The 27,075-nt window shown below is 44.3% G+C and overlaps 1 protein-coding gene across 1 annotated transcript in view; it reads left to right on the forward strand.

Annotated features, from left to right (window-relative positions):
• The window catches only part of LOC144668435 (ADAMTS-like protein 1), a 746,250-nt gene that overhangs the window by 97,653 nt on the left and 621,522 nt on the right, over window positions 1-27,075 (forward strand). The window lies entirely within an intron of this gene.

Below are 27,075 nucleotides of genomic sequence, written 5' to 3' on the forward strand. Positions count from 1 at the left end.
ATTAGCCTCCCTTTTTCTCTTTATCCAATCCTGTATATCCCTCAACATCCAGGGTTCCCTGGATTTGTTGGTCCCACCCTTTATCTTTACTGGAATATGTTGGCCCTGTGCTCTCCCTATTTCCTTCTTGAATGAGTTCCTCTGCTCTGACGCAGATTTACCTAAAAGTAGCTGCTCCCAGTCCACTCTGGCTAAATCATATCTGATCTTATTAAAATCAGCCTTCCCCCAATTTAGTACTCTGATTTCTGGCCCATCCTTTTCTATAACAACCTTGAATCTGACGGAGTTATGATCACTATCTGCAAAATGCTCCCCCATTGATACCTCTACCACTTGCCAAGCTTCATTCCCTAAATTTAAGTCCAGGACCGCCCCCTCTCTTGTAGGATCTTCCCAGTACCGACTTAAAAATCTCCCCGAGATGCATTTTAAGAATTCCGCTCCCTCTAAACCTATCACACTATGACTAACCCAGTTAATGTTGGGGAAATTGAAATCCCCCACTATTACTACCCTATTATTTTTACATTTCTCTGAAATTTGCCTACATATCTGCTCTTCTATTTCTCTCTGACTGTTTAGGGGGTTATAGTACACACCCAGCAATGTGATTGCTCCTTTTTTGTTTTTAAGTACTACCCATATGGCTTCCTTTGAGGAGCCTTCTAAGATGCCATCCCTCCTTACTGCTGTAATTGATTCCTTGATCAATATTGCGATACTCCCTCCTCTTTTACCTCCTTCACTGTGTCGCCTGAAGACCCTATATCCTGGAATATTGAGCTGCCAATCCTGCCCCTCTCTCAACCATGTGTCTGTGACAGCAATGACATCATACTTCCATGTGTTAATTTGTGCCCTCAGTTCATCTGCCGTATTCGTCAGACTCTTTGCATTAAAATAAATACCATCCAACTTTGCCAAACTCCCTTGTGCCTTAGCTGGCCTATAATTTCTATGCCTTCCAGACTCACTTGCTCTCTCTTCTAATTTTGGCTGTGCATCTCCCCCTGCTGACCCTCCTCTCAGGATCCCATCTCCCTGCCAAGTTAGTTTAAGCCCTCCCCAACAGCTCTAGCAAACCTCCCCGCAAGGATGTTGGTCCCATTCCGGTTCAGGTGCAACCCGTTCACCTTGTACAGGTCCCACTGCCCCCAGAAACGGTCCCAATGTCCCAGAAATCTAAAGCCCTCCTTCCTGCTCTGTCTCTCCAGCCACACATTCATCTGGACTAACCCCTTACTTCTATATTCACTAGCGCGTGGCACCAGAAGTAATCCAGAGATTCCTACCTTTGAGGCCCTGTTTTTTAATGTTTCCTAGCTCCTAAATTCTGCTTGCAGGACCTCATCCCTCTTTCTACCTATGCCGTTGGTACCAATATGTACCACGATCTCTGTCTGTTTGCCCTCCCCCTTTAGAATGCCCTGCAGCCGTTCAGTGACATCTTTGACCCTGGCACCAGGGAGGCAACATACCATCCTGGACTCACATCTACAGCCGCAAAAATGCCTGCCTGTTCACCTTACTATCGAACCTCCTACTACTATTGTTCTTCCCCTCTTTCTCTTCCCCCTCCCTCCCCCTGTGCAGCTGAGCCACTCACAGTGCCATGAGCGTGGCTGCACTCCCCAGAGGAACTGTCACTCTCACCATTTTCCAACACAGAAAAATGGTTCTCAAGCGAGATGCACCCTGGGGATTTCCTGACTACCTGCCTGACACCTTTATTCTGACTGATGGTCACCCATTCCCTCTCTGCCTGCACTTCCGTAAGCTGTGGGGTGACCATGTCTAAAAATGTGCTATCCACAAAACACTCAGCCTCGCGGATGCACCTCAGCACCTCCAGCTGCCGCTCAAACTCTGAAATACGGAGCTCAAGTAGCTGCAGCTGGTGGCACTTCCTGCACACGTGGTCAAGTCAGAGCGCAAGGAGCATCTAGGACTTCCCACATGTTGCAGGAGGTACATAACATGGGGCTGTGCTGCCCTGCAATGCCTCTAGTTGAAAAAAAACCCTTACTTTAAGTTAAATACAGTAAAAAACATTAAATAATTAAGGTACTTTAAATAAAAACTAGAACCCTTACCTTTCCTTAGCTTAACCTATTTTAAACTGGAGAAAAACTGGAGAAAAACACTTACCCACTACTCACCAATCAGCTCTCACTTTTGTGCTGACGTCACTTTTTGAAGCTTCCCTGCACTCGAGCTGGTTCTGATCTCTCCGCCGCTCTCTCACGTTGTCTTGTGATGTCACTCTTCTTATTTTCAACAAGAACTGACTGCAGGACACTCTTCCCAGACTGCTTCACCATGATGCTGACTGCGGGACACTCTTCCCAGACTGCTTCACCGCGATGCTGACTGCGGGACACCTTCCCAGATATTTTTTGGAAAAATATACTTTATTTATAAAATATCTGAAAGAACATTACAAAACATTCCAAAATGGCCATCACAAAAAGTGCAATCATTATCAACTTTTACACATGGATCACGAGGTGCTTCAATACAATCAATGAATATTACAGTCATTTCAATATGGTCATTACAGACAGTCAGACAGTGCATTGGTATTGGAGTTATTGACATACATTATGTTGCACTCTGAGGTGCTTCAATACAATTATGATGCATTTAGTATTCACTACATACATTTATTGTGAGTCGTACAGCCCGGGGTGGTCCACACAATTCCCAGCCCCTCAGTGCACTATGGCAGAAAGGTCTTAGACAGCGACCTTTCCCCTCTTCACCACGATGCTGACTGCAGGACACTCTTCCCAGACACTCTTCCACTCTTCCACGTTGGCATTTCAGTGCTGGAGGCATTAGTGGTGAAGCTGGACAGCAGCAGAGATGCTCTGGTTCCTCAGGAGGCGAGGAGACCCTCCTCAGGACCTGCCTCAGATGGAAGTCAGAGTAGCTGAGCAGGAGATTGATTCCCGGTGTCTGGCCCGGATAACTTGACAGCAGCACCACAAGGAGTCTAATGACCTCACGCGGGTGGTCAAGGTCAGTGAATGCATCTTCACAGAACATCTCCTACTCACTACACCACCAAGCTCTCGCACTGCTCAATACACCACACCCCTCACCAGTCATCTGGCAGCATTCCCTGGCACTCATGCTTAATAACAAGAGACTCCACCTCACCCTCACACCTACCAATGATATCAGCCTCAAAACCACCTCTTACCACCTCCACATATCTCCAGCTATTCAGCTTTGGCAGAAATATCACCCAAACACTGTGCACCACATTCACTGACATTCTGCCTGTCTCTGGCAGGACTAGGTGCCCCATAACAGGAAAGAGCAGCACAGAGCTGACAGGTGACAAGGATATCTGCATCTCCTGAGCCCTCCAGAGGAGATGGTTCTCTGGCTGCAACAGAGTATGTGGCAACCGATGTCAATGAGAGCATTGAGGATGATAGAGCGTTCCTGCCCTGTGCCCCTTCTCAACTCCCAGCTCGGCCTCCCTCTTATCTGGCATGATGAGCAAGTTTCAGGTTGTGTGACCATGGATACCCAGCACCATCCCCTCACCCCAACCTTCCCGCTCTGAGTTCCTGCTTACAAGAACTGTCTCATGCCCAGACAGCAGCTCGTGAAGGAAGAGGGAGAGAGCAACAGCACAGAACTGATGAAGAGACCCTGTCACTATTTCTGACATATGCAGCCACCAGCACAGGTGGGTGAATTTTAGAGGGTAGTATAGAGTTGGATTCAGCAAATGGTGAGTCACCCAGCACAAGTGGGCTGCAGCCAGACCAGGGATAAGAAATGGTTCGAGTGTCTGCTCACTGGAGAACGACGTTCCAGGCAAGTTCTTAGGAACATAGGAGCAGGAGTAGGCCATTCAGCCCTTCAAGCCTGCTTTGCCATTCAGTATGATCATGGCTGATTATTCCCTTCATTGCTTTTCCCCCATGCTATCCCTATATCCCTTTATGTCATTGGTATTTAGAAATCTGTCAATCTCCGCTTTAAACATACTTCAATGACTGAACTTCCACGGCCCTCTGAGGCATAGAATTCCAAAGATTCACAACCCTCTGAGTAAAAAAATTCTCCTCATCTTGGTCCTAAGTGGCTTCCCCTTATTTGAAATTGTGTCCCTGGTTCTGTACTCCCCAACCAGGTGAAACATCTTACCTGCATCTACCCTGTCTATTCCTTTAAGTATTTTGTAGGTTTCAATGAGATCACTTCTCATTCTTCGAAACTCTAGAGAATACAGGCCCGGTTTCCCCAATCTGTCTTCATAAGACAGTCCCGCCATCCCCAGGACAAGTCTGGTGAATCTTCATTGCACTCCCTCTATGGCAATAATATCCTTTCTGAGGTAAGGGGACCAAAACTGCACACAGTATACCCGGTGCAGTCTAACCAAGCTTCTAAAAAACTGAAGCAAGACTTCGCTATTTTTGTATGCAAATCCTCTTGTGATAAAAGCTAACATCCCATTAGCCTTCCTGATTGCCTGCTGTACCTGCATGTTAGCTTCCAGTGACTTATGGACCAGGACACCCAGATCCCTTTGTACATCTACACTTACTAATCTCTTACCATTTAGGAACCACTCTGCACATCTGTTCCTTTTACCAAAGTGGCATTATACATTATCTCCACCTTATGTTCCATCTGCCATGTTCTTGCCCACTCACTAAGGCCGGGTTCCCTCACTGTTGGGCCGGTGAGCCATTAAAATCTCTGTTCACATCGGTGGGACTGGAAGGTCCACCAGCGTGCGGGGCTAGGTCAACATTCCGGCCACTAAGTCCGTCCAAATCCTCTCGAGGCTGCTTTGCATCTTCTTCACAACAATATTCCCACCTCGCTTTGTGTCATCCGTGAACTTGGAAAATTTCATTTGGTCGCCATATCCAAATCATTGATATATACTATGAACAGCTGGGGCCCAAGTACTGATCGCTGCGGTACCCCGGTAGTCACAACCTGCCAATGAGGGAATGACCCATTTATTCCTACTCTCTGTTTTCTGCCTGTTAGCCAATCCTTAATCCATGCCAGTATATTACCTCCTATCCCTTGTGCTTTAACTTTGCTAACCAACCTCCTGTGGGGGACTTTATCAATCCAAGTATACTACGTCCACTAACTCCCCTTTATCAATTCTGTTAGTAACAGCCCCAAAAAAACTCTAACAGATTCGTCAAATATGATTCCCCATTCATAAATCCATGTTGACTCTGCCGAATCGGGTCATTATTATCTAAGTGTTCATTTATCACATTCTTTATAATAGATTCCAGCCTTTTCCCTGCTACTGATGTAAGGCTAACAGGTCTGTAGTTCCCTGTTTTCTCTCTCCCTCCCTTAAATAGTGGGGTGACATTTGCTACCTTCCAAGCTGCAGAGCCATACCTGAATCTATAGAATTTTGGAAGATGACCACCAATGCATCCACTATCTCCATGGCTACCTCTTCTATAGAGGAGTCAGGTGAGGACCTGGATGGAGTGGAATACGGGAGAATGCTGATGTTGCACACTGGTCTGCCAGAGTGCTTTGCCACTGTCCAGGACCCCTCCATGGAGGGGTCTGGCTCCAAGTTGACAGAGGACATTGTACAGAACTTGCCCTCTCCGCAACCTCTGCTAACCCCAGTTGCAAATTTTGTATGTGAAGGTCACCCAATCTCCTGCTCTCCCTGTGAGAATGCAGCAACACTCCCTAGAAAATTGAGGAACTTACCAAAACACCTCCAAAAACACTCCAGAATACTTTCAGGCACTTTGCAATTGCAGAGATTTTTCCAAATCAACTTGCCTGGACGTTGGATGTCTGGTCCTTTAAGCAGCCTTGACGCAGAGCCCATTTTGCAGCTCAGTGCCTGATCATTCAGGCGTTACTTGCAAGTTCTTTCAATGGAACTTCTTGGTCCAAATTAGGAAGTCTGGCATCACATTAGCTGGTACATAAATCTGGAATACTGAATGCAGTTTTCATCTCCACATTTAAGAAAGGAAACGCTTGCATTGGAAGCGGTACGTGAAGTTCACTAAATTGATCTCTGGGATGAAGGGCTGTCCTATGATGAAAGGCTGAGCAAGTTGGGACTATATTCTCTGGAGTTTACAAGAATGAAAGGCGATCTCATTGAAACATTTATGATTCTGAAAGGGTTGATAGGGTAGACCCTGAAAAATTGTTTCCATTAGTTGGGGAATCTAGAACATGGGGGCACAGTCTCAGGATAAGGGGCTGAGATGAGGAGAAATTGCTTCACTGAAAAGGTTGTGAATCTTTGGAATTCTCTACCCCAGAGGGTTTTGGATGATCCATCGTTGAATACATTTAAGGCCGGGATGGACAGATTTTTGGTCTCTCAGGGAATTAAGGGATCTGGAGAGCTGATAGGAAAATGGAGTTGAAGCCCAAGGTCAACCATGGTTGCATTGAATGGTGGAGCAGGCTCGATTGTCTGGGTGGCCTACTCCTGCTCCTATTCCTTATGCCTTGTGTTCTTGTGGTAAGGCTGTGTGAAGTCAGGGTAGTGCCAAATTAGCTGATTCCTGCACACTCAGGAGATGCCTGTGTGAATTCCTTCTCAAGGAGACAGGTCGCACCAGTCACACTGGAAGCAGCTAGCAGCCCAACATCCCCCAGCAATAGGATGGGATGGGTAATAAATGCTGGCCCAGCCAGCGAAGGCCACATCCCTTGAATGAATAAAAAAAATGGGGGGACAGCCAGTGAGGCAACAGAAACCAAATTCACACCCTTAATCCCCTCAATGGGTCAGTAAGAATATAAACAAAGACAAATTTATTATGTAAAGTTTAAATGGTCAGTCTTTTTTGATGTATGCTTTCAATATACTTTGCAACAAGTGAGAGACATAGCAAGGTTCAGTCTGACAGATTATCACTGTGCAATATTATATCAAACTTTGTTAATCTTACAAATGTAACTGAACAAATTTGGAAATATACCTTTTACTATTTAAACGTAATAGGGATGTATGGTTGTGGAGCATGAATTCTCAATGCTGGGATTTACTTATCCCACAGTTTGGCAGTCCATTAATGGACTGGATAAATAGGTGTGGTGATTCACCAGACAGTCGGTGTCGGTTCAGGGCGGTGTCATTGCTAGGCCCCTTAAGATTTATGAAGAAGAATGATAAAAATTTAGCAATCGATTTCAGCCTCCTGACAAAGACAGCCAATGGACACGCTTTTGATCTCTTGCTGGCCTTGTCAATACTGCTGCTCAGTGGTGGCTGAATTTTGGCATTTACACCAGGAGCAGTGAGCTGTGGGTTTGCAGAACAAAAACAGAATTACCTGGAAAAACTCAGCAGGTCTGGCAGCATCGGCGGAGAAGAAAAACGTTGACGTTTCGAGTCCTCATGACCCTTATCTCTGTGGGTTTGCAGAGTCTGTCTATATTTTGAAGAATGCTGCTAGTTGGACAAAATGGTCTATTAATATATAGGCTTTTAAAAAAAAAACTTTTAAGACCTGCATAGCAATTTGCAATATAAATCATTGTAAATTGTGGACTTGCTTGGTGCATGTGGCAGAATGCATTGCAGTCATGTTTACACAGTAAACCAGCTGTAAAATGTATCCCCAGATTTGGTAAAACTTGAGCTATGGAGTTACAAGTGATGCAATTTGACAAGTGATGGAATCTTTCTAAGTGATCAGGTAATAAAGTATAAGGAGATATTTATTGATGCATTTCTGAGTTTTAAAACTCCCACTGTGTTACCTGGGCTGAGGAGAAGCATTGGATCCCACCAGTATAAGATGCTGATGTAAATCTGCGGGAAAGGGAAACTCAACACTTGTGTGGGATTTTTTAATACCATGTGAATAATCTCAATCTCAGCAGTAGTCTGTATTAATTCTGGGGGATTGCATTCAGTCTAACAAATGGTTAGGATCTGAAATGCACTGCCTGAGCGTGTGCAGGCAGATTTAATCGAGGTTTTCAAAAGGGAGTTGGTTAAACACCTGCAGAGAAAATTAATTGTAGGGCTAAAGGGAAAGAGCTGGGAGTGGGATGAATTAAATTTCTCTTGCAGGGAGCTAGCACATTGGGCTGAATGGCCTCCTTCTGTGCTGTAACAATTCTACGATTCAGTTCAGGATTAAGGCAACACAGAATCACAGAATCACACAGTGCAGAAGAGGCTCTTCGGCCCATCGAATCCCATTTACCAGCACTTGGCCCAAAGCCTTGAATGTTATGACGTGCCAAGTGCTCATCCAGGTACTTTTTAAAGGATGTGAGGCAACCCGCCTCCACCACCCTCCCAGTGCATTCCAGACCGTCACCATCCTCTGGGTAAAAAGATTTTTCCTCACATCCCCCAGAAACCTCCTGCCCCTCACCTAGAACTTATGTCCCCTTGTGACTGACCCTTCAACTAAGGGGAACAGCTGCTCCCTATCCATGTCCATGCCCCTCATAATCTTGTACACCTCAATCAGGTCGCCCCCCAGTCTTCTCTGCTCCAACGAAAACAACCCAAGTCTATCCAATCTCTCTTCATAACTTAAATGTTTCATCCCAGGCAACATCCTGATGAATCTCCTCTGCACCCCCTCCAGTGCAATCACATCCTTCCTATAATGTGGTGACCAGAACTGCACACAGTACTCCAGCTGTGGCATCACCAAGGTTCTATACAACTCCAACATGACCTCCCCACTTTTGTCATCTATGCCTCGATTGATAAAGGCTAGTGTCCCATATGCCTTTTTCACCACCCCACTAACATGCCCCTCCGCCTTCAGAGATCTATGGACACACCCGCCAAGGTCCCTTTGTTCCTCAGAACTTCCTAGTGCCATGCCGTTCATTGAATACTTCCTTGTCAAATTACTCCTTCCAAAGTGTATCACCTCACACTTTTCAGGGTTAAATTCCATCTGCCACTTATCTGCCCATCTGACAATCCCATCTATATCTTCCTGTAGCCCAAGACACTCAACCTCACTGTTAACCACCCGGCCAATCTTTGTGTCATTCACAAACTTACTAATCCTGCCCCCCACATAGTCATCCATGTTGTTTATATAAATGACGAATAATAGGGGGCCCAGCACAGATCACTGTGGTATGCCACTGGACACTGGCTTCCAGTCACTAAAGCATCCTTCTGCCATCACCCTCTGTCTCCTACAACTAAGCCAATTTTGAATCCACCTTATCAAATTACCCTGTATCCCTGTGCCTTCTTTATAAGTCTCCCATGTGGGACCTTGTCAAAGGCTTTGCTGAAATCCGTATAAACTACATCAACTATACCACCCTCATCTACACACCTGGTCACCTCCTCAAAAAATTCAATCAAATTTGTTAGGCATGACCTCCCTCTGACAAAGCCATGCTGACTATCCCTGATCAAACCTTGCCTCTCCAAGTGGAGATAGATACTCTCCTTCAGAAATTTCTCCAATAGTTTCCCTACCACTGACATGAGACTCATTGGCCTGTAGTTCCCTGGCTTATCTCTACAACCCTTCTTAAATAGCAGAACCACATCAGCTGTTCTCCAGTCCTCTGGCACCTCCCCCATGGCCAGAGAGGAATTAAAAATTTGGGTCAGAGCCCCTGCGATCTCCTCCCTTGCCTCCCTCAGCAGTCTGGGACACAAATCATTGGGACCTGGAGATTTGTACACTTTTAAGCCTGCCAACACCTGTCACTCCCTCTATCAATTTGCTCAAGAACCTCGCAGTCTCTCTCCCCGTGTTCAATACCTTCATCCTCATTCTCTTGGGTGAAGACAGACATGAACTATTCATTCAACACTCTAGCGATGTCCTCTGCCTCCACCCATAGATTGCCCCCTTGGTCCCTTATGGGCCCTACTCTTTCCCTGGTTATTCTCTTCCTATTGATATACTTATAGAATATCTTGGGATTTTCCCTACTTTTACCAGCCAGAGCTTTCTCATATCCCCTCTTTGCTCTCCTAATTGTTTTCTTAAGCTCCACCCTGCACTTTCTGTACTCCACTAATGCCTCTGCTGATTTGCTTCCCTTGTACCTGCTAAAAGTTTGAAATTGATTCCATTTAAATTCCATGAGACTTAATTTACTTTGAAAATAAGCAGAGATTTGGTTCTGTTTGAAGACTGATGCTGGGAGGTTGGCCACATTTTGTAATTTGTAGGTTTGGTTTCACAACAGATGTTCCACCTTCCTCTGCCTTCCCCCAGCTTCACCCTGCCTTCTGTGTTAGGCCCTGAGCAGGTAAAACTGGCCTTTTCTTAAATTATGAATATCATGTCAAAAAAAACGTCTGACATAGTTTAACACTTTTTTTTCGTTATTGGTCCCTGCTCAAGCCCTTGTACACTATGGTTAATGGAAATATTGTGCTTTAACCTTTAAATTTATTGGACTTGTTCATGTACAAGATATTTACCGACTCAGCTCCTCAGATGCACTCTTGGCACATAAAGTTATAGAGTAGAGCTTGAGATTGTGCGTCACTGTAAACCGATGATAGTGAGTCAGCAAACCGCTTCATATCTCTCCCAGTTTTTATTTCTATTGACTTCACACTCACCCAATCAAGATCTACCCTAAAGTCTTTCTGAAGAACTACTCAGCTGCTCTTAGAATTCACTAACATACTATTCAATAATTTGGGAGGAATAAAAACAAAATGGTTGACATCCACAGACCTTAATGTCAAAAGACTAAAGATATTCATTGTTAATGTTTTGTTGATTATCACAGGAATATGGTTGGATCTGTTCTTGATTTGTGCTCTATCAATATCCTAATCATCGCTTAGGGAGTTGGGCATTTGCTCAGCATTTCATTTTGATCTTCTATTGGTTAAACCAAGTCACAAACAGCACGTGACTAAACTGAGAAGAGAACAGATCATCCAATCCCACTCAGAAAGATTCAAGGCACCACGATTATTCTAACTACTTAGAATAGTTACAGAAGGAGGCCATTAGGCCCATTGTGTTCATGCTGGCTCTCTGCAAGCACTTGAAATGTAACCATAATGAAGCCCATATTCTAAGATAAAAGAAGGCAAGGGAAATGCAGTAACACTCATACGAACATACGAATTAGGAGCAGGAGTAGGCCACTCAGCCCCTCGAGCCTCTTTGCCCTTCAATATGATCATGGTTGATCTGAATGTAACATCAACCCCACATTCCTGCCTACCCCTGATAACCTTTCACCCCCTTGTTAATCAAGAATCTATCTAGCTCTGCCTTAAAAATATAGTAGTATTGTCACTGGACTAGTAATCCAGAGACCCAGGGTAATGGTCTGGGGACCTGGGATCAAATTCAATAAAAAAGAAACCTGGAATAAAAAAAGTCTGATGATGACCATGAAACATTGCCGATTGTTGTAAAAATCCATCTGGTTCACTAATGTCCTTTAGGGAAGGAAATCTGCCGTCCTTACCTGGTCTGGCCTACATGTGACTCCAGACCCACAGCAATGTGGTTGACTCTCAAATGCCCTCTGAACAAGGGCAATTAAGGATGGGCAATAAATACTGGCCCAGCCAGCGACACCCACATCACATGAATGAATAAAAAAAAGGAGAATAAAGCTGCTTTTCGCAGCCCAAGACTTTTCTGTCTTGACTGGGTGATTGATTCAAACTGTATCCTCTCCCAGCCCAGATCTCCAATCCAACAGCTCAACAGCTCAAACAACTATAGCACAACAGAAACACTAAAATACCTTTTACCCCTTTCATCTCAGGTTCCATTGTTTTCACACCTCTTTGAAACTCAAGCCCTTCCAAAAATAAGATCTTCCATGTTTCCATCTTGTCTTTGCTTTTGGGTCAATAAAAAATGATATTCTCCCCACCCCTTTCTATTTACCTATGGAACACCTGCAAGATGCAAACATGTTTCTTGTGACCTCAGATCCCCCTTTGATATTCAAACAAACTCTCAACTTATTTAAAAATGCAAATGTTAAATCTAACCTATTTACCTATACTTGAAACCTAACACCTCTATCCTTTTCATGTTTTAACCTCCCCAGAAAACCTGGCTCCTATTAATCTCTGCCCAGCTTAATTAAATCTTACACACACACATAGCCTTTCAGACAGAATAACACAATATTCTCCAAAAATATATTTTACAAAATCAATTTCTCACAGCAGCTTTTAGTAAGAGGTTGTTTGGCATTGATAGTTTTGTTTTATTTTGAACATATATACCTTTAACTTTAGGTGAGATGTTCCCATGCCTGCCCCCCTAATGGTGATTTGGTCATTTGTAGGAGTGTGAGATCTACCTGGGGACATCTCTATTTCTGCCTATCCATTCCACTAGTCAACATCACCATGAGGAACCACTTTATCTTCACTCTGTAATTCCCAACAATGTCATCAAGAACTCAGTCGAGTGAAGGAAACATGAGAAGACATTTGATATGAATCAGCCCAGCTGCTCAGTGACTGTAATTATTCAAACAATATCCCTTCCATGCAACATCATCATATTCCAAATAAATTAGTATCATTTGCAAATTCACACCTTAAAGCAACAATAATCTAATCTGGATAATTAATAAAAAATCTGAAAAGAATGATCACAAAAATAACTTGTCCCAAACCTCAAATTAAAACTGGCATTATTCCATTTACAATTGTCTTGCAAATGATTGATTCATTTTACAATTTCATCAGAGATTCCATGTACTTTGACACATCTCTGGTGAGAATACTCAACAAGCGATTTCAGAAAATTAAGATATAAATTATCCATTAACCTACCCTCCTCTGAAAACTCAGTTACATGCCAAGGGAATACCAAGAAATGTTCTAGTAAGTATGTGGCTTTAATTTATTGCCTTTGCTCTTTTAACTATTTCATTTTTAATAGTTTACAATATTTTTGCTGCTGTGGTTTTCAAATGAACAGGCCTATTTGTTAACCATCTTCCATTCTCTGGTACCTGTAACAGAAAGAATGTATGCGTTATTGCCTGTGACCAGTATGTTTTATATGGAAAAAGGTGTGTGTTTTCTTACCCCATTGAGTGTATGTTTCAATTAAATATTTTCAGCAGCAAGCATCTGTGAGTTAAAAAATAAAGGGTATTTATTCCCACACACTTACCCTGAATTAATGCAATGTTACCCAGTCGATCACAAGCACACACACAGGTTGGATATAGGTGAAGGTACTTTACAGGTTATAGTTATCTCGGTCTCTGATTTACGATTTCCAGTCTCCGACATGGCAGACCTAGGCCGGGATTTTCTGTGCCAGCATCGGCGTGTTTGGTGGCTTGAGCAGACAATATGGTGAGAAGGCCAAAAATTGGTTTAGCAACATTGTGAAACCAGTTTACGATCATCCGCTCTGCCCACCAATGGCGCATGTTTCCCACCATCGGATGTCGGGAACCTCAGTGTAATACGTGAGCAGATCATTATAAGGCCAGCCCGCTGGACTCATCCACCCCCGCTGGATTGTTTGTCCACATCAGCAGGAAAACATGGCAACATATTTCACAGCAGCACGTATAAGGTGTGCGCTTGGCAGGCTGCACTTCACTTAGGACTTCGAGGTTTGTTTGCCTACCTTGCTTCGGGCAGCACTCGCAGTCATCAGCACCAGGCTTCACAGACAGCACCACATCACTTTTAGGGGGGATCACGGACAGGTCCCTACCTACCAGACCAGCCATAAGGTGGGGGTGGCTTTTCAATGGCTGCAGGGCTAGGTCTTGCTTGGGGAAGGGGTAGAAGTGGCCTCAGGCAAGAGAAGAGGCTGCAGGGTGAGGGCTGTACTGGGGAAGGAGGGTATCCCAGGGTGTGTGTGGGGGCACATGTTGATCTGAGAAAGTGGCCTCAAGATGGTGAGGGCTGAGGAGGCAGTCTCCAGAGGAGATAAGGCCAGATGGAGATGTGAGGATGTGTGTGAGAGAGTGAGTGGTGATGTCCCTTGAGCTGGCAGTGAGTGAGATGCCAGGGAATGTGTGATGGGCTTGTGAGTGTGTGAGTTTAGTGATGAGATGGTTGCCATACCCTGGCTGCATGGGTGAGATCATTCACCCTCTATCTGCATTGGATGGACAACCTCTTCTTGTGAAGCATTGTCACTAACCACCACTGCCATCGCCTACCAAGCCGGAGTGGTAATGTAGCTGCCCCAGCTGCAGCCAGAGCGGGGGTAGAGGACATCACAGTGGGCCTCCAGGGTGTTCAAAAGGCGCTCGAGGGATGCAGCCTTCTTGCCTTTCGGGCTCGCATCTTTTCTGCAGTCCTGGGCTGGAAGCACTGAGTGCGGCTGCACTTAATGTGGTACCTGGCATGATGAAGCGGCAAGATGATAGCGTGGCAGGTGAATTGGAGCCCGCCCACCATCGAAATGGCGTGTTTCCTAGGAATCTGTAGTTGATGTGGCAGATTTGGGACGATATGGTGTGAAAAGCTGCCACTGCGGCCGGCGGGTAAAACCTAATTTTTCCCGTCCGCTACCGCACGTAGTGCAAATCTGGGGTGATTTCACCCCTAGTTTCTTGAATGATTTTGATGGCTTAAAGTTGAAGTGAGGGTCTTGTAAGGTGAAGGGTTCACAACAGGTTGTGAGGTTTCATGTAGTCAAATAACTAGGAGGTTGGTTCTCAATTGAACTTTAATCTGTAACAAAAATAAAAATACCTGGAAAAACTCAGCAGGTCTGGCAGCATCTGCGGAGAGGAACACAGTTAACGTTTCGAGTCCGAATGACCCTTCAACAGAACTAAGTAAAAATAGAAGAGAGGTGAAATATAAGCTGGTTTAAGGAAGGGTGGGACAGGTAGAGCTGGATAGAGGAACCAGTGATAGGTGGAGATAACCAAAAGATGACACAGACAAAAGGACAAAGAGGTGTTGAAGGTGGTGATATTATCTAAAGGAATGTGCTAATTAAGGGTAGAAAGCAGGACAAGCAAGGTACAGATAGCCTTAGTGGGGGTGGGATGAAGGGAAGGAATCAAAAAAGGCTAAAAGGTAGAGATAAAACAATAGATGGAAATACATTTAAAAATAATGGAAGTAGGTGGGAAAAGAAAAATCTATACAAATTATTGGGAAAAAAGGGGGGGGAAATTGGAAAGGGGGTGGGCATGGAGGAGAGAGTTCATGATCTAAAATTGTTGAACTCAATATTCAGTCCGGAAGGCTATAAAGTGCCTAGTCGGAAGATGAGGTGCTGTTCCTCCAGTTTGCGTTGAGCTTCACTGGAACAATGCAGCAAGCCAAGGACAGACATGTGGGCATGAGAGCAGGGTGGAGTGTTGAAATGGCAAGCAACAGGGAGGTCTGGGTAATGCTTGCGGACAGACCGAAGGTGTTCTGCAAAGCGGTCATCCAGTCTGCATTTGGTCTCTCCAATGTAGAGGAAACCGCGTTGGGAGCAACAAATGCAGTAGACTAAATTGAGGGAAATGCAAGTGAAATGCTGCTTCACTTGAAAGGAGTGTTTGGGCCCTTGGACGGTGAGGAGAGAGGAAGTAAAGGGGCAGGTGTTGCACCTTCTGCGGTTGCATGGGAAGGTGCCGTGGGAGGGGGTTGAGGTGTAGGGGGTGATGGAGGAGTGGACCAGGGTGTCCCGGAGGGAACAATCCCTACGGAATGCCGCCAGGGGGGGTGAAGGGAAGATGTGTTTGGTGGTGGCATCATGCTGGAGTTGGTGGAAATGGCGGAGGATGATCTTTAGAATGCGGAGGCTGGTGGGGTGATAAGTGAGGACAAGGGTGACCCTATCATGTTTCTGGGAGGGAGGAGAAGGCGTGAGGGTGGATGCGCGGGAGATGGGCCGGACACGGTTGAGGGCCCTGTCAACCACCGTGGGTGGAAAACCTCGGTTAAGGAAGAAGGAGGACATGTCAGAGGAGCTGTTTTTGAAAGTGGCATCATCAGAACAGATGCGACGGAGGCGAAGGAACTGAGAGAATGGGATGGAGTCCTTACAGGAAGCGGGGTGTGAGGAGCTGTAATCGAGGTAGCTGTGGGAGTCGGTAGGCTTGTAATGGATATTGGTGGACAGTCTATCACCAGAAATTGAGACAGAGAGGTCAAGGAAGGGAAGGGAAGTGTCAGAGATGGATCATGTGAAAATGATGGAGGGGTGGAAATTGGAAGCAAAATTAATAAATTTTTCCAGGTCCAGACGAGAGCATGAAGCAGCACCGAAGTAATCATCGATGTACCGAAGAAAGAGTTGTGGGAGGGGGCCTGAGTAGGACTGGAACAAGGAATGTTCCACATACCCCATAAAGAGACAGGCATAGCTGGGGCCCATGCGGGTACCCATAGCCACACCTTTTATTTGGAGGAAGTGAGAGGAGTTTAAGGAGAAATTGTTCAGTGTGAGAACAAGTTCAGCCAGACGGAGGAGAGTAGTGGTGGATGGGGATTGTTCGGGCCTCTGTTCGAGGAAGAAGCGGAGAGCCATCAGACCATCCCGGTGGGGGATGGAGGCGTAGAGGGATTGGACGTCCATGGTGAAGAGAAGGCTGTTGGGGCCAGGGAACTGGAAATTGTTGATATCTTGTAGGGTGTCAGAGGAATCACGGATGTAGGTGGGAAGGGACTGGACAAGGGGAGAGAGAATGGAGTCAAGATAGCAAGAAATGAGTTCCGTGGGGCAGTAACAGGCTGACATGATCGGTCTGCCGGGACAGTCCTGTTTGTGGATTTTGGGTAGGAGGTAGAAGCGGGCCGTCCGAGGTTGGGAGACTATCAGGTTGGAAGCTATGGAAGGAAGATCTCCAGAGGAGATGAGGTCAGTGACAGTCCTGGAAACAATGGCTTGATGTTCAGTGGTGGGGTCATGGTCCAGGGGGAGGTAGGAGGAAGTGTCTGCGAGTTGACGCTCAGCCTCTGCGAGGTAGAGATCAGTGCGCCAGACAACAACAGCACCACCCTTGTCAGCGGGTTTGATGACAATGTTAGGGTTGGACCTGAGAGAACGGAGTGCAGCAAGTTCAGAGAGAGACAGATTAGTGTGGGTGAGAGGAGCAGAGAAATTGAGACGGCTAATGTCACGCCGACAGTTCTTAATGAAAAGATCAAGAGAAGGTAAGAATCCAGAGGGAGGGGTCCAGGTGGAGGGAGAATATTGGAGGTGGGTAAAAGGATCCGTTGAACGGGGAGAGGACTCCTGCCCAAAGAAGTGAGCACGGAGACGAAGACGGCGGAAGAAGAGTTCAGCATCGTGCCGAGCCCGAAATTCATTGAGATGAGGGCGTAAGGGTATGAAACTAAGTCCTTTGCTGAGCACTGAACGTTCAGTGTCGGAAAGGGGAAGGTCAGGGGGTATGGTGAATACACGGCCGGGGCTGGGATTGGAAGATGGGATGGGGACAGGGACTCGAAACGTTAACTGTCCTCCTCTCCACAGATGCTGCCAGACCTGCTGAGTTTTTCCAGGTATTTTTATTTTTGTTTTGGATTTCCAGCATCTGCAGTTTTTTGCTTTTATTTTAATCTGTAACAGATTGGATGGGGGGTGGGGGTTTGTCCTTCTCTCTGATGGGATCTCCCATATTCAAAGAATTGCTGTTAATTACCTTGGCTGCTTGATGACTTGCAGCTCATTCATGGTCTGGCTTTCTGACCAACTCATGGCTAATGACTAACTGAAAACCGCTCTTAGCTGATTTTTAAAACCAGACAAGATCACGTGTGCCCCCCATGTGGCTTTTCGCAAGTTCAAGTCTTTTTCCAAATAAGGGGTGATGCTTATGTTGATTCACATTCTACGTTGTGTGTTAACAGCTCTGAGGTTAACCCTGTCTTGTTTGTATGGGGAAAGCCATTATGATACAATGGGATGGTGATAGGATCCATTCACTTCCATCTGCCACCAATTGAGTTTTGATGTTCCCTTTTGTTCAGCATAAAGCACGGAGACCAGCAGACTGGAATTTCCATTGTCTTTTTGTGTTGGCCTATCCTTAAACAAAGAGATGTGTGAATTCCCCAGATGGCTGTGAATATCTATATTTAATTAGGTATTCGCCCGAGACTTGGTGTTGAGTGTAGCTCAAATGCAGCAGCCATTTTAATAGCTTGTTTCTTTTTTTGTAAAGTATTGACTGAAAGTTCAGACTATGCTGGGCATGCTATACCACACTCATGTTAAATAAGTCAGCATAATAGGACCGCATCCACTACTTTAGAAGAAAAGAAATCCATATAACCTGCCTACCGCAGATTTTGTTGAGTTAAGAAATGGAGTGCTTTTTCGGTCATTTACAATTTCCCTCCTTCACCTGACCTGTTTTCTTACCCAGGGTATGGATGGTAGTTGTAATGGGCTTTACTGTTACTGCCATAACTGAGATCAGCTAGCCTGACATCTTACTGTTATATACAACACAGTATCCAATGAAGTTATGAAATCACTTTTTAATATGACTTGGTCTTTGTTGATTGAAGTAGTTAGAAGATTTTTTTAAAAATCCTACGTTTAATATTTAAACCATGTACAGAACATAAACTTGAGATATATATTTATCTGAAGGTTTTTAAAAAATCGGTAGTTGTTCCATTATTGCCTAATGACTGTCAAGGTTATCAAAGTAGAAGCTTACCCTAATGAGAAGTAGGGAAAATCCCAAGATATTCTATAAGTATATCAATGGGAAGAGGATAACCAGGGAAAGAGTAGGGCCCATTAGGGACCAAGGGGGCAATCTATGGGTGGAGCCAGAGGACATCGCTAGAGTGTTGAACGAATACTTCACATCCGTCTTCACCCAAGAGAATGAGGATGAAGGTATCGAACTCGGGGAGAGAGACTGTGAGGTTCTTAAGCAAATTGATAGAGGTATTGGAGGTGTTGACAGGCTTAAAAGTGGACAAGTCTCCAGGTCCGGATGATTTGTGTCCCAGACTGCTGAGGGAGGCAAGGGAGGAGATCGCAGGGGCTCTGACCCAAATTTTTAATTCATCTCTGGCCATGGGGGAGGTGCCAGAGGACTGGAGAACAGCTAATGTAGATCTGCTATTTAAGAAGGGTTGTAGAGATAAGCCAGGGAACTACAGGCTAGTGAGTCTCACGTCAGTGGTAGGGAAACTGTTGGAGAAAATTCTGAAGGAGAGAATCTATCCACTTAGAGAGGCAAGGTTTGATCAGGGATAGTCAGCATGGCTTTATCAGAAGGAGGTCATGCCTAACAAATTTGATTGAATTTTTTGAGGAGGTGACCAGGTGTGTAGATGAGGGTGGTGCAGTTGATATAGTTCATATGGATTTCAGCAAAGCCTTTGACAAGGTATCAGGACTGGGTGAGATGCATCCAAGGGTACTGAGGGAGGTGAGAGTGGAAATTTCAGAGGCACTAGTGATAATCTTCCAGTCTTCCTTAGACGCAGGGGAAGTGCCAGAGGACTGGAGAATTGCGAATGTTACACCCTTGTTCAAAAAGGGGTGCAAGGATAAAGCCGGCAACTACAGACCAATCAGTTTGACCTCAGTGGTAGGGAAACTTCTGGAAGCTATAGTTTGGGCCAAAATCAATAGTCACTTAGACAAGTGTAGAATAATTAAGGAAAGCCAGTGTGGATTCATCAAAGGAAAATCATGTTTAATTAACTTGCTGGAGGTTTTTGAGGTGGTAACAGAGAAGTTTGATCAGGGCAATGCTGTTGATGTGGTGTATTTGGATTTTCAAAAGGCCATAAGATAAAGTGCCACACAATAGACTTGTGAGCAAAGTTCTAACTCATGGAATAAAAGGGAAAGTGGGCATTTGGATAAGAAATTGGATGAGTGACAGGAAACAGAGAGTAGTGATAAATGGTTGTTTTTCAGATTGGAGGAAGGTTTGTAGTGGAGTTCCCCAGGGATCAGTTTTGGGACCCTTGCTCTTCTTGATATATATTAATGACCTAGACTGTGGTGTGCAGGGCAGGATTTCAAAATTTGCGGATGATACGAAGATTGGAAATGTTGTCAACTGTGATGAGGATAGTCTTGAACTTCAAAAGGACATAGGCATGTTGCTGGATTGGGCAGACAAGTGGCAGATGAAGTTCGATGCAGAGAAATTTGAGGTGATTCATTTTGGCAGGAAGAATGTGGAGAGACAGTATAAAATAAAGGGAGAAACTTTGAAGGAGGTGCAGGAACAGTGGGACCTCAGTGTATATGTACATAAGTCATTGAAGATGGCAGGGCATGTTGAGAGAGCAGTTAATAAAGCATATAGTATCTTAGGTTTTATTAATAGGGGCATTGAGTACAAGAGTAAGGAGGTCATGTTAACTTGTATAAGACACTAGTTAGACCTCATCTGGGGTACTGTGTCCAGTTCTGGGTGCCATACCGGAGGAAGGAAGAATTGGAGAGAGTACAGAGGAGATTCACAAGAATGATTCCAGGGATAAAGAACTGTAACTATGAGGATAGATTGGAGAGGTTGGGACTGTTTTCCTTGGAGAAGAGGCTGAGAGGAGACTTGATACTTGTATTAAACATCCTGAGGGGTACGGATAGGGTAAATAGTGAGAAACTGTTCTCTCTCAAGAGTACATCAAGAACTAAAGGACACAGATTCAACATAATGAACAAAAGGAGTAGAAGTGATGTGAGGAAAAATTTTTTTGCCGAGAGCGTGGTTGGAGACTGGAGCGACCTTCCTGAGAGGGTGGTGGAGGCAGGTTTGGTTGAGGTATTGAAAAGGGAATTGGATTGCTATCTGAAAAGAGAGAATGTGCAAAGTTACAGGGATAAGGCAGGGGATTGGGACTAGGTGGAATGCTCTTTCAGAGAACCAGTGCAGATGGGCTGAATGGTCTCCTGCACTATAAAGATTCTGTGATATACAATGAGTATCATTAACAAATCAACAACCAGCACCTGTTCACCTTATTACCTTCAAGTACTGAGTATTTAACATTCATTAAACAGAACCTATTAGATGCTAACACCCTCCACTCTTCCCATCCTGTATTTGATTGGGGGAGTTGTGGAGGTGGTGGAGACCCCACCCCCTACCCTCCCAGCCAATCAAACAGCCCCCTGAACTCATCTCGGGGAGTGGAAGGCATTAAATTGTGCCCCACTTTTTTGATCCTGTTCTCCCCTCTTCTTCCCCTTTGACTCGATGTCCATTTATCTCCTGGTGAGAGTTTTCCCTGCTAAAGGCACTATGTAAACACAGTTTTGTTGCTGTCGTTGTCTTTTTCATAACATTTGTATTAGTTTAGCTTAGGTACATAGATTTCCCCCACACCACATGGGCTGCAGCAGTTCAAGAAGGCAGCTCCCCAGCACCTTCTCAGGGACAGTTAGGGATGGGCAATAAACGCTGGCCCAGTCAACAACACTCACACTCTACGAATGAATAAAAATGAAGTTATTTTTCAGTCCTCTGTGTTATTGAAGTCAATAAACCCAACAAAATTGAAACAAAACAGCACCTCAATTTTCTTTCAAGGTTAGATTATTTGAATATTAATGATTTTATTCAGTAAAATAAAATGTCTTGGTTTTGCTCATTTGTTTCTGGTTTTAGGGTGTCTGTGTCTGATTTCCAAGTTGACAGGTTGAGAGTTATGAGGAAAGTGGGGAGGGAGGGGCAATACCTCCATTGATGAATGTAGTGTCACGATCCCAGCTGAGGTTATCCCTGGACAAACCAGATCCCAGGGTGGAACCCAGCTTGATAGATCCTAGCTTTTATTTTTGTTTAGATACGTGGAGAGCAGCTGCTGAACAGAATCGCAAAAGTCATCTGATGAACTTTTAACAAAAGAATAAAACATTTATTAACAAGAAAAGATGAACTATATTACGATACTCCTTCACCCATGACTATACCTTTACAAATACATACAGATTTGTAAGGATAACACAAGTTAGAAAAGCTATCTTATACTCTAATGTTCACAGTAAGTTCAATCCATGTAAACCAATAGGTGACCTGTGCTCAGACACACCACACTCTGAAACCAAGTGACAGATGCCACCTGAACCAGATGCTATGAATCTCTCCTCAACTCCCCCCAGACGATTGTCACACTGTGAGCCAACCAGTCTCACTGAACTCCATCTTTCACACAAGGGTTTCCAATCATCACTCTCCAAGAACTTGCCTTGGAAAATGAAACTGACGCTTTCTCTCAGGTGCCTTCCACAAGGGTTCACCTCCAGGGTTTCAAGCTCTCCTTCTGACGTTCCTCTCCCCCGGGTCACCAGAGGCATTCAAACTTCCTTCCATGTACTCTCTCTCACTGACTCAGTCATCAACAGTACACCACCGCTTCATATACCCATAGTAAAGAGTTACAGACCTTCATTCGTCTCTTTAGACCTCTGGCCTCTCACTTTAAATCTGTTTCCTGTAGCTTTTCTCTTTAAGCTTGAATCTTGGAGCCTTCCTCTGCTCCTCAATCTTACATTCACTTAACAGGACCTTTTCCAGGTTCCTGTCATTCCTTGGACTAGAAGGTGTTCTCCAGTCTTCTTTCTCCTGTCCCACTCCCTTGGATTTGGGGACTTTATTCTTTAGTTTCTTTGGGGAAACCTGCTTCTGCTGGCAACTGCTTCCAAGTGAACTCAAATTGCTTCTTCTACTTTTTTTTCTGTGTGTGTTGCCTCTCTGAACCCCTGTTACTAGGCAATAATTCAGTTTTTTCTACTCTTGTGTTTGCTTTAACTTCTCCCCAAGAGTCATAAAACTCTTTAGAAATGCAAGTTTACAAACAGCTTTAGACCTGCTGTCTCCCTCAAAAATGAAACTAAATCCCAGGTTTCAACTTTTAAAGTGAAACTAAAACTCAACTTGACCATTTCTTAACACACACATATGGAAATACAGACCAAACTTATTCTTTAAAGCTAAAACTCATTCCTAGCACCCACAAATAGAAACATAACTTACTTAAACTGTCTCTATTTCCTAACAGTAGTTATAGAAAGTGTAGTAGCCATTTGGCACTATCTAATATGATGTTATTTTGTGGCTGGATGCACATAATTGTTCATGCCAGTGTTAATTATAGAAAGAAAGACCACAGAAGTGTATGCTGGGATTTTGTCAACAGTGTGCCATTCCCGACATCAGAACTGGAACTAAGGCCACTTCCACTTTCTCTCTTTTTACCTTTTCCCCTGCAATTATAATTAAAATCCTAAGTGCCAGTGACATTCGATTCTGTGGCTGGGGAAGCTTTTCATTGGTGACCTCTGGTTTGATTCAAACTGTGGTTTTACGCCTAAAGTGTTTGTTGTGATAACTGGATAATTTAAATCATTCACAGCCGTCAGCCAACAATGCTTTATCGATGAGCAGCCTATTAAAGAGCCCCCTGAGCAAACAGGGAGGCTCAGCATCCCGGCCACAGCATCCCTTCCCAACCCCATTGCCATTAACTTAAGACTTGACAGCACAAATGTGACATGGGTGTTTTTCAAAATTAAATTTCACTTGTAAATATTTCACATTACATTGGATTCACTTTATTCATGTGTGCATCACTGTTATTTGTTGAGACCAGCTTAATCGGAGAGCCCAATGTACTGGCGTGCCTCATGGTTGGCAATCATTGATGGTCACAGGGGAGCTGGGGATATTCCCTGTATTGAGGGAGAAACAATGTTGTGCTTTTGCATTCACTCTTTATTGAAAGTTCATGTTAGTGTCCAGTGTTGTGCTCGCCACTCTGTGGGACGGGGCTGAACTTGCAGGCTCAGCTGGCCCTCCATTCCATACATTGTAAAGGACATTGCCTGAGATCACTCTCAGCAGGATAACTAAAGCCCAGTGAGGACTCTCCCAGCCAACACCCTGAGATGGACACACATTTGGGCAGCACTGACACCACTTTTTAGGCCCCTCATTTTCTTACCTTGACCGACTGTCGCCATCACCACCATCACCCACTCCCCCACCACACCCAGGACACCAGGTCCTTCCCATTTCACTTCTCCATGTCCCCCAACCCCATACTTTCTCCTCCCCTGGATCCCTTTTTCACTCCTCCGTGTCTCAACCCCACTCCACAAACACCTCACTGCTGACTCCCCCTTGCCAGCCCCAGGCCTCCATGCAGAGCCCATCCTCCTGCTCCCCTCCCTTAAGCTGTATGGTAAAAAAAGGACCTTCCATACAACAGCGCAAAGCTGACAGCTGTACGCTACCTTTATCTGATTGTAAATCGGGCGCCATGAGATTCTCGTGCGCCATTGACTTTATCTTGAAGGTCGGACTTTGTTGAAAACTGTTTCACGTTAATGAGTGTTCATGACGTGTAAATGTACTCTGAGTAAGAATGCGCCACAGGCCGGGGTAATGCTCGACATGCTGCAGACCCGCTGCTAACATCTCAACTCGCTGTCAGGAAATCAACATTTCCCAACCCGCTTCATTAAGTTCCCCCGCATTTCTCTCTCTTGTGGGCTCCATAAAATCCCCCGCAGTAGTCACTGCTGTACAGCAGGAAACATGGCAGCTATTTTCACACAACAAGTTCCCGCAAATAGCAACGTGATAATGACCAGATAATCCATTTTTGCGGGACAAATATTAGGCAGGACACCAGGGAGAGCCCATCTGGGTTTCTTCAAAATAATGCCATGTGGGATCTTTTCTATCCACCAGCGAGGGCAAGTGGTAGCTCAGTTTAACATTTCATCCAAGTTACAGCACCTCCAACAGTGCAGCACTCCCTCTGTGTTGCACTGGAAGTGTCAGCAGGAATTACGTACTTGAGTCTCTGGAGTAGGACTTGAATCCACAACCTTCTGACTCTGAGGGGATAGAGCTATTCACTGAGACATAGCTGACTGATTGTGTTGTTCAATGTACATGCAAACCAGCATAGTTTGCATGAAAGTGAACTGTGTAATTCAGTCACATTCCTCACACTCTGCCATGCTGAGTAACAATAAAATAAACTAAATATGAATAAACTTTGAAATTCCAAAATAAGTCACTAAACAAAAAACTTGGAATGTTTTACAGACATTATTCTAATTCAGAACCTGGGGTCAAATACCTAATAAATTTACACAATTTAATGTTTTTAATCTTTTAAATTGGTGCTAAGCCATAAACTATTGAGGAATGCAAAAAGTGAAGTCAAACAAACAGTAAATTGGTAGAACCTAAATCTTGTCATTTCTTATACAAATGTAATCATGATAAAGTGATATGTCATACACTGAGAAATCCAAATACCACGGACACATAATCCATCGGCAACAGATCCGAATGTTTCCCTTTTCCTCAGGTAGTATCTGTACCTGTGAAACCAACATCACCACTGCAAACTTGACAATGTTTGAGCAAAGCAGAGATCTGCACACACAGCTCTGCTGTCCTGTTGGCTCCACTAATGTTAAAGATTTGAAGGCAGACCACCTGGGGATGAGATTCTACATGTTTCAATAAGATGTTTTTGCACTAGTCATAGTTACAGAGCAATTTATGTGAGTTAACTCCTTGAAACTGCACAAATATTGCTGCTTTATACATTAATACAATATGACCACCTTGGGGATACTGCACTGAAGCTGGAACACAACAATCTTAAAGAAAGGAAAGAAAATCAGTTACGTTTTCATTTTCAATAGACAAACCAGAGCTTCAATTCCCATGGTTACTTTTTTTTTATTCATTCATGGGATGTGGGCATCACTGGCTGGGCCAGCATTTATTGCCCATCCCTAATTGCCCTTGAGAAGGTGGTGGTGAGCTGCCTTCTTGAACCGCTGCAGTCCATGTGGTGTAGACACACCCACAGTGCTGTTAGGGAGGGAGTTCCAGGATTTTGACCCAGCGACAGTGAAGGAACTTCATTTATATTCTACCCCAGCCATAGATCACAAACATGATGCTCCCCCACCCCACCCTGTCTCATTTCACAGAGAGACTGTGATAGGGTGGCGAGTTGGTGGGGTCACCGAAACTTCAGTTTATATTGGTAAGCTTCACCTTCTCCGCCTTCTATTCAACTGGCCATTATCCCACGTCTTTGTAATTTAACTGTTGGCTTCCCCACCCAATTCTGCCACTCTTCGTCTCCACTTCCTGTCAGTGAATGCTGACAGTGTCCCCCCTGCCCTAACCCAATGCCTGTTTTCAGCAGTTGCTACCTCCCTTGTATCCATTTTACTCTTTAGTGGCACTGATTTTCCTCTTTCCCTCTCCAACCATTGCCATTCAGTGTGGAACCTTGAATTTTGGTTTTTGTGTTTTATATACAATATGATTGAACCATTATTTACAGTCTGTACTCAGAGCTTGAATAAAATGTGGGGCAGAACTTCACAGACCCGTCACGGTGGGGGTGTGGCTGTATAATGTGGCGAGCTATTGAAATGTCCATTGATTTAGGTGGGACTGTAAAATCCCGCTGGCGTAAAATTCTGCCCATGATTTCTACAAATCAGCTCTTTGGCCTCCTCTCTTAAGGAGATTTGGCTGTGTCTCAATTCAGTTACTTGCTTATGAAGAAATGCAGACCATTGTTAGTAAATGTTGAATTAATTTGACATTCTACCTCTAGTTTGATTCAAAGTGTGGTTTTATAGCTAAAGCGTTTGATGTGATAACTGGGTAATCTAAAACATTCACAGCAATAAACAATAGAAAGGCTTCAGAAAGAGTCTGATTTATCAGATAAAGCCATTGATCTAAGTAGGTGTCCTTTGAACTCTCTTCCACTTAGTCCTCAATAATTTCCAAAAATTTAAAGCTATGCGAAGATCTTTGAATGAAATATAAGAACCCAAACCACATATGTAAACGGTGTAGATATCATTTCTGTATTTAAGCTTCAGTACACCATCTAATTCCAAGGCAGAGCAATGTTCCATCAACTGGTATAGCCTGAGTGCCTATTTATTCTGTTTTAATTAATTTTTTGCTGGGGCCTGAAATTACTCTGTACCCAATTATTCCAGTCTGCTTGTGTGTATGTATGTTATTTAAAATGATAATAACTCGCTGATATAAGTCGTTTTCTATGGGCTGATAGAAAATTGAAAGTATAAACTAAGTATGCATCCTGATTTTAAATTAACAGAGAATTGTAATTTTGATATGAAACTTTGATTGTGA

Source organism: Cetorhinus maximus, chromosome 2, assembly GCF_964194155.1.
Source record: "Cetorhinus maximus chromosome 2, sCetMax3.hap1.1, whole genome shotgun sequence".
NCBI lineage: Eukaryota > Metazoa > Chordata > Chondrichthyes > Lamniformes > Cetorhinidae > Cetorhinus > Cetorhinus maximus.